The sequence below is a fragment of the Lepus europaeus genome, chromosome 8, assembly GCF_033115175.1.
Source record: "Lepus europaeus isolate LE1 chromosome 8, mLepTim1.pri, whole genome shotgun sequence".
In the NCBI taxonomy this organism is placed as follows: domain Eukaryota; kingdom Metazoa; phylum Chordata; class Mammalia; order Lagomorpha; family Leporidae; genus Lepus; species Lepus europaeus.
Window position 1 is genome coordinate 10,974,812 of NC_084834.1, and position 20,485 is coordinate 10,995,296.

Below are 20,485 nucleotides of genomic sequence, written 5' to 3' on the forward strand. Positions count from 1 at the left end.
AGGAAGCTGGAATCAGGAGCCAAGACTCAAACTCAGGTACTCCAATATGGAACACAGGCATCTTAACCATTAGGCCAAACAGCTGCTCCTCATATTTGTTTTTAACTCCATCATTTTGAGAAGGAAAATTATTTACCTTCATAAGCCACACACACACACCTTCCCACCTTAACTAATGATTAATATTGATTCATATGAAGTCACTAACTCTCCCTTTCCTAAAAACTGCATTTGCTCCTCCACCACCATAAACAAACATTTTTCTGGACCAACAGTTGTGTTTTTTGTATAAAACTTACCACAGCTGTTAGTGGCAGCGGTCACTACCTTAGATGACTCTGGAACAATCTAATGCAAGTTCTTATGATTTATATAATAATGTCCACCACACCAAATGTTGAATAAAACCACCTGGAAAAAACAAGGAAATCATGCCCTGGCCATGAAATATGGAGGTAACTCTCCAATCACTGTACCAATCCCCACATGCAGGCCTCAATCATCACTTCTGAGATGATACTCGGCAAAGAAATGGTTCTTTCAATGTTCTCTTCATAGGGACAAATAATCTGATCAGGATAGGGTGGTACAGGGAAATTAACTGAGTTGTATTCATAAGCAGCTAAAGTAATTAAAGCTATATGTGGGCCCAGATAAAGCAGAAAGGTGCGCAGCCCTGTTCCAAGCCCAACAGAAGATAAAATTTCCAAGCCTATCCAGTAGGCATACAAGAGAAATTGTTTCTCTATATGTTGCACACACTGTTGATGTGCTCCTTCAACATAATAAGTAGCTATAAGCACAGCAAGCAGCAGTAAAAAAGACACCACAATGCTTTGATGATGCCATAATTTTGAGGTCCACTCCTTCAAGATTACAAGGATTTCCAGAGAAAAATACTGCAAGGTAGTAAGTGGCTGTCTCTTCCTGATCCTTCCTCTTCTTTTCACTCATTGAAGAGGGACCTGAAATTCCCATTATGTTGTTCCTTGTTCACTGTTACATGTCTCTGGTCACAGTGTTTTTCATTCTCTGCCATTTCATAGATCAGTCTTGAGGAGCTGCCCCGACCCCAGCTTCTCCAGATCCTGGAAGTGGCTCCTGACTGACTCTCACACCCGCCACTGGGCTCTGGCCAACTAGAACCTGTATGCAATTTTCATTTTTTAAACAGGAAAAATAAAAAAAGTATCCCTTAGATAGTCTTACCAAAACAGAACCAATAGGATACTCTTTAATTTCTGATTCTTGGCTTTAAAATTTATCTATTGATTAGCAAATTTCTCTATTAATTAGTAGCTAGTATAGCCTTAATGAAATTACATTTTTGGCCGGCGCCGTGGCTTAACAGGCTAATCCTCCACCTTGCGGCGCCAGCACACCGGGTTCTAGTCCCGGTCGGGGCACCGGATTCTATCCCGGTTGCCCCTCTTCCAGGCCAGCTCTCTGCTATGGCCCGGGAAGGCAGTGGAGGATGGCCCAAGTGCTTGGGTCCTCCACCTGCGTGGGAGACCAGGAGAAGCACCTGGCTCCTGGCTTCAGATCAGCGAGATGCACCGGCCGCAGTGGCCATTGGAGGGTGAACCAGCGGCAAAAAGGAGGACCTTTCTCTCTGTCTCTCTCTCTCACTATCCACTCTGCCTGTCCAAAAAAAAAGGAAGACCTTTCTCTCTTTCTCTCACTATCCACTCTGCCTGTCAAAAAAAAAAAAAGAAATTACATTATTAAGACTAAGAATTAATTTCTTCCTGAAAACTTGAGGCTGAAGTCTTTCCTAATTTAATTCTACAGTTATTATGTAAAGCTTTCATTGAATTACAAAACTTTGTATGACCAAAGATGGCAAAACTTGGTCTCTCTGACTTTCACCTTTATTATTATCTACTCCATAAATTCATAACCAAACTACACAATCCTCTTTACTGCAATCAGGAGACAAATAATAGTACATTTTTAATCTGGTAGTTTTATTTAGAACCTTAGAAAAGAAGACACTGAGAACATCCCAAGGAACTCTGGCAATTCCAAATGACATTAGGCATACATATCAAAACACGGCAACTTCTTCTAAAACACACCTTTTTTTGGTCATAATTCTTGTACAAAAACTTATGACTCACCAGGGCCTACAAGATCTTAACTAAGCTTACTTGGCACTCAAAGTTCTTCATGACTTAGTGCCAATCTACTGTTTCAATCATATGTGTACCACTCTCAGACACAATTCCTCCATTCTGGGCAGGATGGCCCCATAGTCATCTATTCCTTCCAACATGTGTAATACTCTTCTTGAATTATCTCAGCTTAAATCACCCCAACTCACTGTTTATTCAAAAGGCTCATCCTAAATCCAGGTTTTTCCTAAAACTGTTTGAAAACACACTGATTCTACCATTCTGTGAATGTATGTGCATGCACCATACAGCATGCATTTGTCATTACGTATTATCTTATATTCTTGTTCATGTATTTATGAATGGCTCGTAAGTTTCTTGAGGGCAAATGCTGTCTCTCACATGCTTCTTGAATCTCTGGGAATACATCAAGTAGTCAATAAAGATTTACAGGAAAAAAAGGATGCAAAAATTAACTTTAAATTACTTTAAATTTTATATGGATTTTAAGTTAATTCAACAAATTTCTAGAAAAGTTTGTTTCATACTTTGAGAAACTGAAGCAGAGGCACTAGATTGTGCTCCCTGAGATCTGCAGCTGTATCACATTCATCATTCATCATCTCCATAGCTGAATACAGGGCCTGACACATGGAAAACACTAGAACATTTAACTTGGGGCTGGCGCTATGGCACAGTGGGTTAAGCCACCATTTGAACTACTGGCATCCCTGTGGGTACCAGTTCCAGTCCCAGCTGCTCCACTTCTGGTCCAGATCCCTGCTAATGTGACCAGGAGAACAGCAGAAGATGGCCCAAGTCCTTGGGCCCCTGCACCTGTATGGGAGACCTGAGAGAAGCTCCTGGCTTAGGCCTGGCCCAGGCCTGGCCCAGCCCTGGCTGGTGTGGCCATTTGGAAAGTGAACCAGTGGATGGAAGATCAATCTCTCTCTGTCGCTCCCTCTCTTTCTCTGCAATGCTGACTTTCAAGTAAATAAATAAATCTTTAAAATAAAATTAAATAAAACATTTAACTCTTTTAACTAATTCATTTGTTTATTTATTTGAAAGGCAGAGTTTGAGAGAGAGAGAGAGAGAGATCTTTCATCCATTGGTTCATTCCCCAAATGGCCACACGGCTGGAGCTGTGCCAGGCCAAAGCCAGGAGTCAGGAGCTTCTTCCAGGTCTCCCATGTGGGTGCAGGGGCCCAAGCACTTGGGCCATCTTCTACTACCTTCCCAGGCACATTAGCAGGGAGTTAGATGGGAAGTGGAGCAGCCAGGACTTTAATGTCACAGGTGGTGGCTTTAACTGCTATGCCACAATGATGCTGGCCCCTAAATTTCACTTTCTAAAGTCACAAAATAAGAAATGGAAACCTGATTTCTGCTGCAATCCTCCTAAGACTGCATTAGTATCATGAAATTTTCTTTTGATTTCTCATATTTGTTCACATATTCTCCCTGAATAGGCTACAAATACCACAAAGAAAAAAAGCTGTGCTTCTCTTCTTTAAAATGCTCTCAAAGCAACTAGCACAGTGCTGAGTACCTGCATAGTAGGTAGGCAATATTTCCATTAAATTTCTTAAAAGCAACATTAGGGCAGCTCATATATACTTATCTGCCCCATGTAAAAACATGCTCGTTACTCTTCCTATTGGGAAGATTTACTTTTCATCATCTTTGGCACAAATTCTGAAACGCTATCTGCTAAGTCCCATACCCCAGTAAATATGCATCCACAAGCAATTACGGAGACAGATAGCTTATGGGGAGGGGGCATTCTTTGGTCAGGTCCCATGCTGGTCTGTGGTTAGGGGAAAGGGAGAGTTGGGGGGTGTGGCCTTGTGATTAATCACTGCCCATACTGCTTAGGGGTATTTATCACAGCCCGCTGTCAGGTAAATCACTGGAAAAACACCTCTTCAGTAATTAATGTGAAGTGACGGATGGACAGCCCCTGGGCCCATTAATCAGGAACATCAGCAGCCTACTGAGATTATGAATGTCAGGATGCATAAACTGCCAGTGGATCAATAGGCCCAGGAATTCATCCAAGGCTCTCATTTCCGAAGCATCTCCGGTACATTAGGCTCCCTCAACCCCTCCCCCAATCTTAAGCGAAACGCAAGTCTTCAAAGCGCAGAAGCTAAGGTCTAAAGTGACCACTAGTAAGCGACCACAGCTAGAGAAGGTACCAAGATATGTGACATGAGCAGAAAGCACTATACTGATCCAGAGGGTCTCTCAGAAGGTTCAGTGTTCTGGAATAACCAGAAAGATACAGTTAACGTGAAATTATTCAGAGCCTGATTATCCACTTCAGGGTTTACCTGGCTTCTCAATAATTCAATATTTGCTACCTAAAAATCTAGGTAAAAACTTTGGCTTAAGAACCAATCACTGAATTATTTTTTAATTTAGCTTAACCTTATCCCTCATTACCATGATGAATGAGGAATTACCAACAGAAGTACTTGCAGTATGGAAACATCAAAAGGATCTGCTCAACTTGTAGAACACTTTGGAATTGAAGAGAATTCCTGTCTACTTGTCATCCCAAGTTTAGCAGCATTTTATATGAGAAGTTAGGCAGGACTATGGCCTTATGTTGAATATACTCTAGGCTGGCAGTGATGGGAAGTTGACTGCACTTGCCGCCACATCCCGCCAAACCCCAGTGCTGTGCTTTGTGGCCAGACCCAGGCCAGGGCTGCAATTGTTGGTTAGAAAGTGTCTCAGAGTTATGGCTGCCTGTTCCGCTAAATCTCATTCCATCCTACTGATGGATAGATGGACAGATGGCTGCTTGGTGAAAGCAGCATTATCAGCCAGCTTCTATGGAGCCTCTAAATGATGGATAGCCTTCTTTTTACTTCCTCCAAACCACCATCGATCCAAGCCATATTTCAGCGGTCAGAAGCCCAGGAATATTAATACACACAATCAGGTTAAGTTACTTGCAGTGTAAACCTCTAGAACAGAAATCCTAACACCTCTGCTTTGCTGTCATGAGCTAGGCTAAAACTGTTACAGTTTCATTCTTTCTAGCACTAACACAATGAATTTCACCAACTCAAAGCCCAAAGGGAAGGACTGGGCTCCACTCCTAGCAGTACTTCAAAAGCTAGCTTGCCTGCCAAAGTTGTTACTCGCCAGTTCATTTCTGTGAAATGAACTCTACTGTAGTAGTAAAAAGATCTGTGAATACGTGTATCCAGTGAATTATGATATGATAAAATGATGAAAGTCAATGATAAAAAATACCAGCCGCAAACATGTGAGGAGACTTAGATATACAAGTTAACCTATTATCAACAAGGATGGGGCCGGTGTCATGACTCACTTGGTTAATCCTCTGCCTGTGGTGCCAGCATCCCATATGGGCACCGGGCTCTAGTCCTGGTTGCTCCTCTTACAGTCCAGCTCTCTGCTGTGGCCCGGGAGGGCAGTGGAGGATGGCCCAAGTGCTTGGGCCCCTGCACCCGCGTGGGAGACCAGGAGGAAGCACCTGGCTCCCTGGCTTCGGATCGGTGTAGCACCGGCCGTAGTGGCCATTTGGGGGTGAACAAACGGAAGGAAGACCTTTCTCTCTGACTCTCTCCCTCACTGTCTAGCTCTATCTGTCAAATAAAACAAAACAAAACAAAACAAAACAAAAAAAAACAACAAGGACAGATTAAAATTCTATCTTTTGTACATAATCCTAAAATGTTATTTCTATCTACTCTGCTTGACTGGCCTCTACTCTCTTGTATGTGTACATATCAAATAGTAAATACTAATCATTGCCACCTTTCACAAGCATATTTCTGTATCCATATGTTTTGTTACCTTCTAATCACTCATCTCAGCTTGTCTATTTAGACTCTATGTCTTTCTTTTTTCTTGCATGTTATCCTGAGCTCTCAGATAGCAACTCAAGACTTGTATAACTGGACCTTATATCAAGTTTATTTACTCTGGTATGACTAGAATAAATGGACTCTTATTCCAGCTTTACGAAGATTCCCACAACACATATGCCTTCTTTTTCCAAATTCACTTATTCTCAAATGACTTCTCTAAATGCTTCATTATCAACTAGACCTCAGATCAGCTTGGCCTGGCTCCTAATCTTGGTCCCTCTTGACTGAATTACTGCCACTCTGAGCCAGCAGTCACAGAGCATTTGTTTGTATTTGTTTGTGAGGTTAGAAAAATGTCTCAATAGCATAGCAAATGTCTTTCTTTTTGCTGTATAGTTTATAATGTCTACAGTTCTGTTTCTATAAAAAAATCCACATATGCTACTGTTCAAAGATACTACTTTATTAATTTTTCAAATAAGGAAACCTTAATTTTTCAAATTTAATACCTCAATTTTTCAAATAAGGATAAAAAGTTATAATGTCCACAGTTACATATATTTACTGGCAAAGCAAGACTGAAACTTAGGTTGTAATCACAAGCAGTATGTCATTCTACTATATTCCTATTTCTCAAATAGTTCCCTTTTATCCTTCAAATTTCAAAGAGTGGGAGTAATGAGGTTGAGTTTTGTCTCTGTGTCTATCTATGTATTTGGGGAAAAGAAGATGCACACAAATTATTAAATCTGGTCACCTATACTACTGTGCTTTCAATTAATGATACCCATAGGTCACCTTCGAGCTATTCACTGCTTTAAAGAACAAAATTAAACAAGTCCCTAACAACTAAAAACCTCTACTCTTCTTTTAAATATTTATCCCACTCCTAGCCAATAGATTAAAAAGGAAAAAAATCAGAAAGATATTATGTAAGTATGCAAGTATTATCAGAGAATAAGACACTCTATGACTTAACCATCCTAACCATAAATGACAGATGAATAATAAGCCGTCTTTATTTCCAAGAATGCCACATTCTGGTCAAATACAGAGCACAAGCTAACTGACTAGACTTCACCCTCTGGTGGCCAAAATGTGTCATTACTGCATTTCCTGATTTCTAAGCTGCCTCTGTACTGATTTTTTTTTTTTTTTTTGTATTTTTGACAGGCAGAGTGGACAGTGAGAGAGCGATCCGATGGCAGGAGCCAGGTGCTTTTCCTGGTCTCCCATGGGGTGCAGGGCCCAAGGACTTGGGCCATCCTCCACTGCACTCCCTGGCCACAGCAGAGAGCTGGCCTGGAAGAGGGGCAACCGGGACAGAATCCGGTGCCCCAACCGGGACTAGAACCTGGTGTGCCGGCGCCGCTAGGCGGAGGATTAGCCTATTGAGCCGCGGCGCTGGCCCTGTACTGATCTTAAAACTGAGAGAATCCTAGAAAATCATGTTGTGTAACTTCATCTTTTTTTTTTTGACAGGCAGAGTGGACAGTGAGAGAGAGAGAGAAAGGTCTTCCTTTTTGCCATTGGTTCACCCTCCAATGGCCGCTGCGGCCGGCGCATCTCGCTGATCCGAAGCCAGGAGCCAGGTGCTTCTCCTGGTCTCCCACACGGGTGCAGGGCCCAAGCACTTGGGCCATCCTCCACTGCCTTCCCGGGCCATAGCAGAGAGCTGGCCTGGAAGAGGGGCAACCGGGATAGAATCCGGCGCCCCGACCGGGACTAGAACCCAGTGTGCTGGCACCGCAAGGCGGAGGATTAGCCTGTTAAGCCACAGCGCCGGCCTAGTAACTTCATCTTAAAGATGAGAAAACTGGCTGAGGAACTTATTTAAGACTTACAGCTATTTGAGTGCAACTCAGATTAGAACCCAGATCACCTATCAATTAAAACAATAGTTTTATCACCATCACAGCTGTTTTATAGGACATATAAGAAGTAAAATTTAATCAAAGTTAATCATGCTGCAAAAATAATCACACAATGCATACCAAATCCAAATATATTATCCACATTAATCCTCATCTCCATTAGTGTAAGTAATCAGGATAACTTTCCCAACCCATTCCCACAAAAATTGTGCCTCACACACTGGACAAGTACTTCACTACAATTATTTTTATTTATTTATTTATTTATTTATTTATTGACAGGTAGAGTTAGATAGTGAAAGAGAGAGACAGAGAGAAAGGTCCTCCTTCCGTTGGTTCACCCCCCCAAATGGCCGCTATGGCCAGCGTGCTGCGCCAATCCGAAGCCAGGAGCCAGGTGCTTCTTCCTGGTCTCCCATGCGGGTGCAGGGCCCAATTACTTGGGCCATCCTCAACTGCCTTCCCAGGTCACAGCAGAGAGCTGGACTGTAAGAGGAGCAACCAGGACAGAACTGGCGCTCCAATCGGAACTAGAACCTGGAGTGCCGGCGCCGCAGGCAGAGGATTAGTCTAGTGAGCCGTGGCACCGGCCTACAATTATTCTTAGCACCAGTAAAAAAACCATTTATCCTAAGAATTCAAAGAAGAGGGCACTCAACTAAGGAAAAATAACTTACATGAAGTAGTAAGAAATAACAATTCTTTGAGGCCTTATTTCCACATACTCCCTAAATTCTAGAAAAGGCTGATTTGCATTAAGCAAATACATTTTAATCAATTTCTTATTTTATTTATTTTATTTGAAAGTCAGAGTGAGAGAGAAAAAGAGAGACAGACAGACGGATCTTTTATTTATCGGTTGACATGCCAAATGCTCCCAGCAGCCAGGCCAGACCAGGCCAATGTCAGGAACTCCAACTGGGTGTCCCACATGGGTGGTAGGAACTCAAGTACTTGAGCCATCATCTGCTGTCTCCCAGGGTGTGCATTAGCAGGAAGCTGGATCAGAAGCAGATGCAGGACTCTATCCCAGGCATTCCAATATAGGACGTAGGCATCTCAAGTGGAGGCATACCCTGCTGTACCACCACACCTGTCCCATGAATCAATTTTTATACTCATTTGCAAAGCTATCTTAAATCAACACAAAAATCCTTATATTCCATTTAAAAAGTCTTTTTATAGTTTGTATTTTGGTTATAAAAGAATGATCAAGTCATGCTTAAGAATAAAACACATATTTTTCAAAATCTGCTGCTGCGAACCATGTCTAATTATGTTTTCCGCTTCATTAAGGCTTAGGCACTACAAGCAAAAATGAAGTAGTGCTAGAGCGGCAGCAGTAGAGGAAGAAAGTCAGCTACCATTTAATGAGTGCTCACACAGAGGATGGCCCAGGTCCGTGGGCCCCTGTACCCATGTGGAAGACCCAGATGGAAGCCTGGGCTCCTGACTTCTGCCTGGCCCAGGCCCGGCCAGCCATTGAGGCCACTGGGGGGATGAACTAGTGGATGGAAGACATCTCTCTTTATCTCTCCCTCTCTCCCCCATAACCCTGCCTTTCAAATAAATAAATAATCTTTTTTTTAAAAAAAAATGAGTGCTTTTTTAAAAAATGACATACTATATGTGTATGTCACAGAGATTGTGCTAAATGTTCTATATATGTTATTTCATTTGATGCTAATTACCATACTAAGAAGTAGCTATTAGTAGTCCAATTTTATAGATGAGAAATCTGGATCTTAAATTACTCAAGATCACACAGCTTATAAGTACTAGTTAGGATTTCAAAATCCATGTACTTAATTACTAGACTGCATGGTGTACAGCAGGATGATCTGTCTCATAATAATGCATTAATTTCATAAATGTTAATGATTTTTTAGAATCTATATAAATGCACAGCAAGCAAAGAGAGTTCAAAGACTTCTGCAGTAAATTAAAAGAACTTTAATGTTTTCATGGCATGCCTACATCCAGCAACCTTCCATACTTAAAAGTGCTGACAATAATATTGTCTCTGAAACTTCCTCATTCACCTTGTCTCACCCTCAAAGCCATATGGTAAAAAACCTCACCAGGTGTCAGGAGAGGAGGAACTCTCTCTCTGCTATTCCCCATAAGAATAATCTCTATATTTCTTCCCTCCAGTTCCCCCAAGCATTTGAAAACGTTATCTTTCTCGACTTCCCCTTTTCCAGAGGGGAACTGGTAACACAGTTCTTAGACTGAAGGAAGAAGCTTCACATAGAGTGTAGAGTCCACTTTCATATTTGAGTCTAAAACAGAAGAATCCTGTACATCAAACACCAACTGCAAATGGTATTTTCAGATGTATTCTTAAACAGAATATAATAGTTAAGCATTTTACAATTCCTCTGTATTGGACATTCATGGCGTTTGTTCCTCTGCATGCAGTTAGACAAAGAATATAGCTTGCACAATGAAAAGAAATATTTCAGGAAATATCTGAGTATCAAGACCATGAAAAATACAGGAAACATAATTCCAGCAGGATCTTGGAGGTCCCAAAGCACATGAACTATGGCATGAGAAGGTTTTTCTCACAACATACACACAGTTCACGCCCCAAACTTATTTTACACTTCACTGGCTACAGTTGCCATGCATCAGCACCTACTATTTCACACTTTATAGGCTGGCAAACAGGCTGCAGCTTAGTCTCTTTCACACTCCACTGGCGTGGTAGCTCCTTGGCTCACCAACTTAACTGTTCAAAGTTTAATGTCAGTACCTATTATTGACCACCTCAAAAGGCAGTCAGGTAAAAGCTTTTAATATGACTGAACAACAGCAATAATAATAGGAAGGTGGAGAGAAAAGTTTGCGTCCTACTCCGCATATATATCTGGTGGTGAGGGCAGGGAATTTTTTTTTTTTTAATCTCTCTTAAAATGTCTTTTGCCCTCACTATTTATATGGAGGTTGGTTTTGGTTTATGGAGTTTCTTCAAGTTAGCTCCTATCCTGAGTCTATCCTGAGTTAAACTAACATTCTATAGCTGACAATAAAGGAGCTCAAATGGAGAAAGCTTTGGGAGATATATTTCAGCCTTGACATGCATTAAATTTGATCTCTTTTTTTCCCTCTTTAGATTTTACAGACTAAGGCTAATAAACCACTGAGTAAATTTTAAAAGCAAAGGCCACTAGATTTAATCAGCACTACTGTCTTACAGGGTATCTTATTTGATACAACATTAATTGGTAGCTATTATTAAACCCATGAAGAATCTGAAACATAAGTTACTTATGATCCCAGTCAACAAACAAATGTTAGTTAGGATTTTAAAATCCCTGTACTTAATTATACTAGATTGGCATATAAATCTTCTAAGAGTTGTGACGGCAAAGCATATCATAGTTTAATTTTAAAAACACCAAAGTGCATAGCAACAAAACTGAGTAACTGTAAATGAGGTGGAATTTGTTTGCTAGTTAGTTCTATATCTCCTCTTCCTTGTAAGTATGCTTCCAAATGTGAAAGTCAAAAGTGCCAGGTTAAAAAAAAAAATTGAGAGAGAAATCAAAAGAAGGAGGTTTCACTTTAAAGCAGTCACAGAAAGCATTAGCAAGTTAACAAATAAGAGTATTTCAAGAATAACAAGTAACTGCCTTGAAATATAATGACATTTTCAGAGCAATGCTACTTTAAAGATCAGAAAGTCTGTACAGAGGGCTTTCAAAGAATAATTTACTGAATAATCTTGGTACTGGTACTTAAATTGTATTATTATTCTTATGACACAAAAACAAAGATAAATGTTAAAGCAGGGGCCAGAGCTGTGGTGTAGTGGGTAAAGCCAACACCTGCAGCGCCAGCATCCCATATGAGTGCTGATGGGAGAACCAGCTACTCTACTTCAGATTCAGCTCCCTGCTAATGTTCATGGAAAAGCAGTAAGATGCCCCAAATACTTGGGCCCCTGTACCTAAATGGGAGACCCAGATGAAGCTCCTGGCTTCTTCTTGGCTCGGCCCGGCCCAGCCCAGCCATTTGGGGAGTGAACCAGGGGATTGAAGATCTCTCTCTGTCTCTCCTCCTCTCTATAATGGTGCCTTTCAAATAAATAAATGAATTTAAAAAAAAAAGGCAGGTAAAAGCTAATAATAGATAATGGTATTTCATCATCAACAAATATTTATTAAGTGTACGTACTATACTGAGATCTCTGCTGGAGTAATAGAGATGATAAAGGAGGACTATAAGAAATAACATGTTTTAAAACAAAACATAAATGAATTCCTAACTCCACTTTACAATGTCTCCACCTAACTGGAAAAATAGTAAATGGGGCTGGCATTGTGGCACAGCAGGTTATGCCACTGCCTGCAACACCAGTATTCCATAAAGTATTGTTTCAAGTCCTGACTGCTCCACTTCCAATCCAGCACCCTGCTGATGCACCTGGGAAAGCAGCAGAAGATGGCCCAAGTGCTTGGGCTCCTGGCTTCGGCCTGGCCCATTTGAGGCGTGAACCAGCAAATGGAAGATCTCTTTCTCTCTGTCCCCCTCTCTCTGTACCTCTGCCTTTCAAACAAATAGATAAATCTTTTTTTTTTTTTTTGGTGGGGGGGACAGGCAGTTAGTGAGAGAGAAAGACAGAGACAGAGTTATAGACAGTGAGAGAAAGACAGAGAGAAAGGTCTTCCTTCCATTGGTTCACTCCTCAAATGGCTGCCACGGCCAGCGCTGCACCGATCTGAAGCCAGGAGCCAGGTGCTTCTCCTGGTCTCCCATGCGGGTGCAGGGCCCAAGCACTTGGGCCATCCTCCCCTGCCTTCCTGGGCCACAACAGAGAGCTGGACTGGAAGGGGGCAGCTGGAGGATTAGCCAAGTGAGCTGCGGCACCAGCTAAATAGATAAATCTTTAAAAGAAAAATTGGAAAGATAGTTTCTAAAAAAAGTTATTCTACAGGAATATATCATTGCCAAATAAAGATAAAACAGTTAAAGATAGAAACCCAGAAGAGAGAGATATCACCAAGAACCTGGAATGGTTGAGAAAAATATAAAGTGGTAGAAGCAGAGGTAGGCCTTTGAAGTTGCTATTCAGGCACAGAATTTAGGGGAGACATTCCAAGTAGAAGGAATGAATATGTATCTGTGAAGAGACGGTAAGCCAAAAGCAAAGTGTTATTTTGGAGACAGTTATAGAAACTACAGTCTTAGTCAATTGAGTAGCTTACAAACAGAAATTTCTCACAGTTCTGGCAGCTGGAAGTCCAAGATCAGGGCGCCAGCATGGCCAGGTTTTGGTAACAGCCCTCTTCTGGGATGCACATGGCTGTTTTCTGATGGATCCTCACATGGCAGAAAGAGAACAAGCTAGATCCTTGGCCTCTTTTTAATGAGAATTCTGCCTTCATGAGTAAATTACTTGTTGAAGTAATGCTTAATCAAATGGTATCAATGACCAAGTAGTAACATATTTAACCAGAAACAGAATCAACAAGGAGGAATGGGCTCTAAAACAATGTATCCCAACTCTAATGCCGTATTTAGAATTATACTTAGGGAAGCAATCAAATCTAATAACAGGTTAAAAATCTGTTATCTGGGCCAGCACCATGGCTCAATAGGCTAATCCTCCGCCTGCGGTGCCGGCACAACGGGTTCTAGTCCCAGTCACTCCTCTTCCTGTCCAGCTCTCTGCTGTGGCCCAGGAGTGCAGTGGAGGATGGCCCAAGTCCTTGGGTCCTGCACCCGCATGGGAGACCAGGAGAAGCACCTGGCTCTTGGCTTCAGATCAGTGCGGTGGTGCGCCGGCCACAGTGGCCATTGAGGGGTGAACCAACGGAAAAGGAAGACCTTTCTCTCTGTCTCTCTCTCTCACTGTCCACTCTGCCTGTCAAAAAAAAAAAAAAAAAAAAAAGAATCTGTTATCTGAACTGTTTGGGAACAGAAGTACTTCAGAGTCTGGAGCTTTTTTTGGGATTTTATAATTTATAATTATAATTTATAATTTTATAATTTGAGCATCCCAGTCCAAAATTTCTAATTAGGGATGCCCAATCTACACTTTATATAACCATTCTCATAATCAAGGAAAGAATGATAACTGTGAACATTAAATTCTCCACAATTTAAATGATATCCAGATATTCATACACTAATGTTTCACAAAAAAATGTTTCAGTTAGCCATGTGTTTCCGAAATAATATCAACTAGCATATGCATAAAATCAAATAAATACAGGTCGGCACTATGCCTAGCAGTTTATATCAGTGTCCCAAATCAGTGTCCCTGGGTTTAATACCTGGCTCCTGACTCCAGCTTCCTACTAATACAGATCCCAGGAGGCAGTGATGATGGTGCAACTATTTTTCTTTTTTAAAAAAGATTTATTTATTTATTTGAAAGGCAGAGTTACATATATAAGTTACAGAGAGGCAGAGGCAGAGGCAGAGAGAGAGAGAGAGAGAGGTCTTCCATCCCATGGTTCACTCCCCAGATGGCCGCAATGGCCAGACCTGCGCTAATCTGAAGCCAGGAGCCAGGAGCCAGGAGCTTCTTCCAGGTCTCCCACATGGGTGCAGGGGCCCAAGGACTTGGGCCATCTTCTACTGCTTTCCCAGGCCATAGCAGAGAGCTGGACTGGAAATGGAGCAGTCAGGACTCAGATCAGCACCCATCAGCACCCATATGGGATGCCGGCACTGCAGGCGATGCCTTTATCCACTACACCACAGCCCCGGCCCTTCAAGCAGCTATTTTTCTAACACATAGAAGACCTAGATTAAGCTCCCTGTTCCCAGCTTCAAATCAGCCCAGTCACGGCCTTTTGGGGGCAGGATCCAGAGGATTCAGACTCTGTCTTTCAAATAAGTTTCTTTCTTAAAATCAAATAAATAAATAAGATACATGTACTTGAGATAAAGATTCAGTCATTTTGTATCTGCAACAATTCCCAGAAAAGACAAGCTGTCTTCCCATTACCTGTACCTATAATGTGTTATTTCCTGGCATAATCTGAATGTACACACTTGATATAAACGCTATCACTTCTGAGAGTCACCCAGGTATTTCTTTACTGTCTATTGCAAAATACAGAAAATTTCAATATAATCAAGAGGTGTGAACCACAGAAAGGTTGTTACATTTCTGTTAGAAATATGCATAATTAATATTTAGAATTACTTTCTGCAGTGATGGGGTCAGATGGTCACCAATGATTAAGGTAGTTTAAGTGAGCTTCTGACATTAAGAAGGTAAATAGAGAGGCCAGAGCTGTGGTGCAGCAGGTTAAGCCGCCGCCTTCTCTGCTGGCATCCTATATCACAGCACTGGTTCAAGTCCCAGCTGCTCTACTGCCAATCCAGCTGCCTGCTAACGTGCCTGGGAAAAACAGCAGAAGATGGTCCAAATGCCTAGTGTCCTACCATCCATGTGGGAGACCCATATGGAGTTCCAGGTCCTGGCTTCAGCCTGGCCTGGGCCCAGCTGGTGCAGCCATTTTGGGGGAGTGAACCTGTGGATGGAAGATCTCTCTTTCTCTGTCTCTCCCTCTCTCTCTATCACTCTGCATTTCAAATAAATAAAATAAATCCTCAAAAAGAAGGTAAATTTACTTTATTATTATACACTCCATATAAATACACATTATTTATAGATTATTATTTACTTAAAAATATATTTATTATTTTTATAGATTTATTTATTTTACTTGCAAGTCAAAGTTACACAGAGAAGGAGAGGCAGAGAGAGAGAGGTCTTCCATCCACTGGCTCACTCCCCAACTGGCCACAATGGCCAGATCTGTGCCAATCCAAAGCCAGGAGCCAGGAGCCTCCTCCAGGTCTCCCACGTGGGTGCAGGGGCCCAAAGTTTTGGGACATCTTCTACTGCTTTCCCAGGCCACAGCATAGAGCCAGACAGGAAGCGGAGCAGCCAGGACTCAAACCACTGTCCATATGGGATGCTGGGACTGCAGGCGGTGGCTTCACCCGCTACACCACAGTGCCAGCCCCAAGAAATATATATTTATTATTACATATAAAGATCTACTTTATTTGCTGGAATGTAAAACCATCTTATTGAAAGCAGGATTTTAAGTGATTTCTGCAAACATGGAAATATTTTGGTTCATTAATTAGATATAAATTACATTTCAGGAAGATGTTATTGTAATATCCATCTTTCCATCTTAGAATGGAGAAAATCTCATTAAAGTGTGTTTAAAAAAAAAAAAAACTTGCCCAAGCCAACATCCAAATCCAGGCATCCATGGGTCCCTAGAATTCAGACTGTATTCTACTAAAACACACTGCCTCATTAGCCATATTGTTTCTTCTAGAGAAATTTTGACTAATTTTGTCCTGTTTCATTATCAACAGAGACCCTTTTTTTGGGAATATTAGCATTTTACTTACTGTATGATTATTAATGTAATGAAATCCTTTTGTCCTCTAAATCAACTTTAATCCTATTTACTCTTCTATTCCTTTGTGCCTTTTCCTACTTCTGCCAATTTTTACATATTAAATTACCTTTATGCCCGTGTTATACAATTTAGGACAGAAGTCCCCTATTTATTTATCATTTAAAAGGGAAGAATGATGGGGGTTGGGTGGGGCAGAGACAGAGAGAGAGAGAATCTTCCACCTGTTGGTTCACTCACCAAATGCCTGCAACAGCTGGGGCTGGCCCAGGCCAAAGCCAGGAGACCTGAACTCCACCCAGGTCTCCCATGTGGGTGGCAGAGGCTCAAGTACTTGAGCCATCATCTGCTGCCTCCCAGAATGTGAACTAGCAGGAAGCTGGATGGGAAACAGCGCAGCCCAGACTGGAACTGGCTCTCCAACATGGGAGGGGGATGTCCCACGCAGTGGCTTCACCTGCTGCGCCACAATGCCTGCTCTCTTATCAATGACTGACAGAAAATGATAATCATAGTAGTGTTAAAAGCAAGCTAATGTTTTGACCATATTCCACACCTGAAATTGCATTATGTTTTACATGAAGAAAAATCATTATTAGGATTTCTTGAGCACTCACTATACAACTGGGGTTTTGCCTGCCTTATGTAACGTGATGCTCACAGAAAATTGATTTGCAAGAACACCATTTAACATGCAAAGGTTTTGAAGGTTTTTTTAGGAGGTTCTAGAAATTCTACTCGGTGCTTCTACCTACATAATTTTTAGTATTCAAAGCCTTCTGAGAAAGTACTGTCATCCCCATTTTCCAGATGAAAACCCTGAGACTTGAAGGGGTTAAATAATCTTCCCAATGGCAAAAAGCCAGAAAGTGCAGATATAGAACTTTGTAAAACTCCAAAACCATCATGCCAAGCACTAGACAGAGAGAGACCTAAGTATTTTCACGCTACGTAATTTCCAGCTTCATGTTGGAAGCAGAGTAGATTCTTTGTGAACACAAATCAGAGATGTCATATTAGCAGCAGTATCTTTACAAAGATGCTCCTACTCATGAGTTTGCCTCCAGAATGGCTCAAGAGCATTTAGGCCCAATTAGGATGGACACATGCCTTGGGTTTCAACAATGAATTTCACATAGTGATGGAAAAGCACTCCATGAATCAGAAACAGGGCAGGCATTTGGCCTGCTGCGTGAGACTCTCAGGTCCTACACTGGCACACCTGGGTTCAGTACAATGTTCTGGCTCCTTAATCCAGCTTCCTGCTAGTGTAGACCTTGACAGGCAGCAGTGATGGGTTAAATCATAGGATTCCTTCCATCCACATGGGAGACCTGGATTGCACTCACCACTCGCAACTTAAGCCCTGTCCCAGACACTTGAAGGCATTTGCAGAGTGAGCCAGGGCACTGGAGCTTTCTCTTGCTCTCACTCTCACTCCTGCTCTCCTTTCGTCTGAGTCTTAAATAAACATTTTTTTTTTTAGATTTATTTATTTATTTATTTATTTGAGAGGCAGAGTTACCAACAGAGAGGGAGAGACAAAGAAGTCTTCCATCCATTGGTTCAATCCCCAGATAGCCTCAACAGCCAGAGCTGGACTAACCAAAGCCAGGAGCCAGGAGCTTCCTCTAGGCCTCCCACGTGGGTGCAGGGGCCCAAGCACTTGGGCCATCGTCTACTGCTTCCCCAGGCCATTAGCTGAGAGCTGGATTGGGAGAGAAGCAGCTGGGACTTGAGCCAGCGCCTAAGAGGGATTCCAGCGCTGTAGGCAGAGGCTTCATCTACTATGCCACAGAGCCAGCCCCTAAACAAACAATTCTTTAAGGAAAGAAACAAATTCAGGGCATATGGGGTACAGTATACTGTTTCATCACATGTAAGCAGATCAATGAGGTAATTAGCCTTTCCATTTCCTTTTTTTTTTTTTTTTTTTGGACAGGCAGAGTGGACAGTGAGAGAGAGAGAGACAGAGAAAAAGGTCTTCCTTTTGCCGTTGGGTCACCCTCCAATGGCCGCCGCGGCCGGCGTGCTGCGGCTGGCGCACCGTGCTGATCCGAAGGCAGGAACCAGGTGCTTCTCCTGGTCTCCCATGGGGTGCAGAGCCCAAGGACTTGGGCCATCCTCCACTGCACTCCCTGGCCACAGCAGAGAGCTGGCCTGGAAGAGGGGCAACCAGGACAGAATCCAGCGCCCCGACCAGGACTAGAACCTGGTGTGCCGGCACCGCAAGGCGGAGGATTAGCCACGGTGCCGGCCACATTTCCTCACCTTTAAAAAAAAAGATTTCTTTATTTGAAAGTCAGAATACAGAGGGAGAGAGAGATCCTCCATCCACTGGTTCACTCCCTAAATGGCTGCAATGGCCAAGGCTGAGCCAGGAGCTTCATCAAGTCTCTCATGTGGGTTGCAGGGACTCAAGCACTTGGGCAATCTTCCACTGTTTTCCCAACACCTTTAGCAGCGAGCTAGATTGGAAGTGGAGCAGCTGGGACACAAACTAGTGCACACATGGGACGCCAGCATTGCCGGCGGAGCGTTTACCCACTATGCCACAGCACTGACCCCTCCTTACCTTTTCTTTATATTTGCAGCCTGCCAGCTCCTCTCTCCCAACACTGCAGAACTCTGGGCACAGGACAGCTCCATCCGAATCCCACACTAAGAGACATGACCAGACTCTAACAAGGCTTCTAGCAGCCTGAGGCTGGGTCTCTAAGTGATTCTAGCCCTGCAACCCTCACTTAAAGTGATAGTGGCCAGCAGCAATTTCCTATTTGTTCCAGCCAATGCATAGCTGGTAAGAGGCACCCAACCTCCCTTTTCTGGAACATTTACTAGAAAGTGCATACAATTTTAACTATGAGAAACTTCAAAAAGTTCATGGAAAATGCAATTAAAAGATAAGCTTATTTTGGTGCAAAACAGTCTTGGAATTTATGTAAAGTTTTCCTTTTTAAAAATCACTTTCTCTTGCAATTGTTGTGTTTTAAATTTTTATTTACTTATTTGAGAGACAGAGAAATGGAGAGACAGAGAGCTCCCATCTGCTGGTTTGTGTCCCAAATGCCAATAACCATCAGGGCTGGGAAGCAGGAAGGTGATCCAGGCCTCCCACATAGGTGGCAGGGACCAAAGTACTCGAGTGTCACCTACCGTCTCCCAAAGTGCATATTAACAGAGAGCTGGAGCTGTCGCCAGGCATTGATCCAGGTATTCCAACATGAAACATGGGCGTCTTAACTGGCAGCCTGAACCACTCAGTCAAATGCCCGCCTTAAAGAGTGTTTTTAAAGGATCTATGAGATCAGTGTAACTTTTCATTGCGATCTTTGCCACATTTTCAGATGAGCCATAGCATTTTATTAATTTCTACCTTTAATCATAGCTGAGATTATTTTACATTGTGTTTTCTTTGTAACTTTAGTATTGGGAAAGTTATACATTTCAATAGATTATTTTGGCAAATTATAAACATTTTTCTGTTGATTTTCTCGGCTTTTTACGTAGCCAGAGATTTTATCTGTAAATAACAATTACAAAAATAAGAGCCGACATTACTGAGTGTTTTTATGTGCCAAGCATTGTTTTAAGCATTTTGCATGTATTCTTAAAGATTGATTGATTGATTGATTGATTTGAAAGGCAGAGCAACAGAGAAAGGGGAAGAGACAGAGAGAGAGAGAGAAAGAAAGAGAGAGACAGAGATCTTCCATCTGCTGGTTCACTCCCCAAATGGCCACAACAGCCAGGTCTAGGCCAGGGCAAAACCAGGAGCCAGGGCCTCCATCATGGTCTCTCCCATGTAGGTGGCAGGGACCCAAGTATTTATGTCACCTTCCACTGCCTTCCTAGGCACATTAGCAAGAAGTTGGATCAGAAGCAGAGGAGCTGAGACTCAAAGCAGCACTTGATAGGGGATTCCTGCATTGCAAGTGGTGGCTTAACCTGCTGAGCCACAATGCTGGCCCCACTTTGCAGGTATTCACTCATTTAATCCTCATGGCAACTCTTCGAAGTGGGTGCTATTCCAATTGCCAGTTTTCAGATAAGAAAACAGATCTGGTACAGAAATGTGCCATCAGTTCGGTGGCAGAGCTGGGCGGATGACCCAGCACGTTACTCTAACACACGCTGTAGTATTTCATTGTTCACCTTGCCCACCTTTGCATCAGATGAAAATCATCCGATTTTCCTTTCTTTCCATTTGGCAATGATTAGAATTCCCAGAACACTATTTC

The 20,485-nt window shown here is 42.3% G+C and overlaps 1 pseudogene; it reads right to left on the minus strand.

Moving 5' to 3' along the window:
* Positions 1–429: 429 nt before the first annotated feature.
* On the minus strand, positions 430–1,039 carry LOC133765205 (vacuole membrane protein 1-like; annotated as a pseudogene).
* Between the last annotated feature and the right edge of the window lie 19,446 nt (positions 1,040–20,485).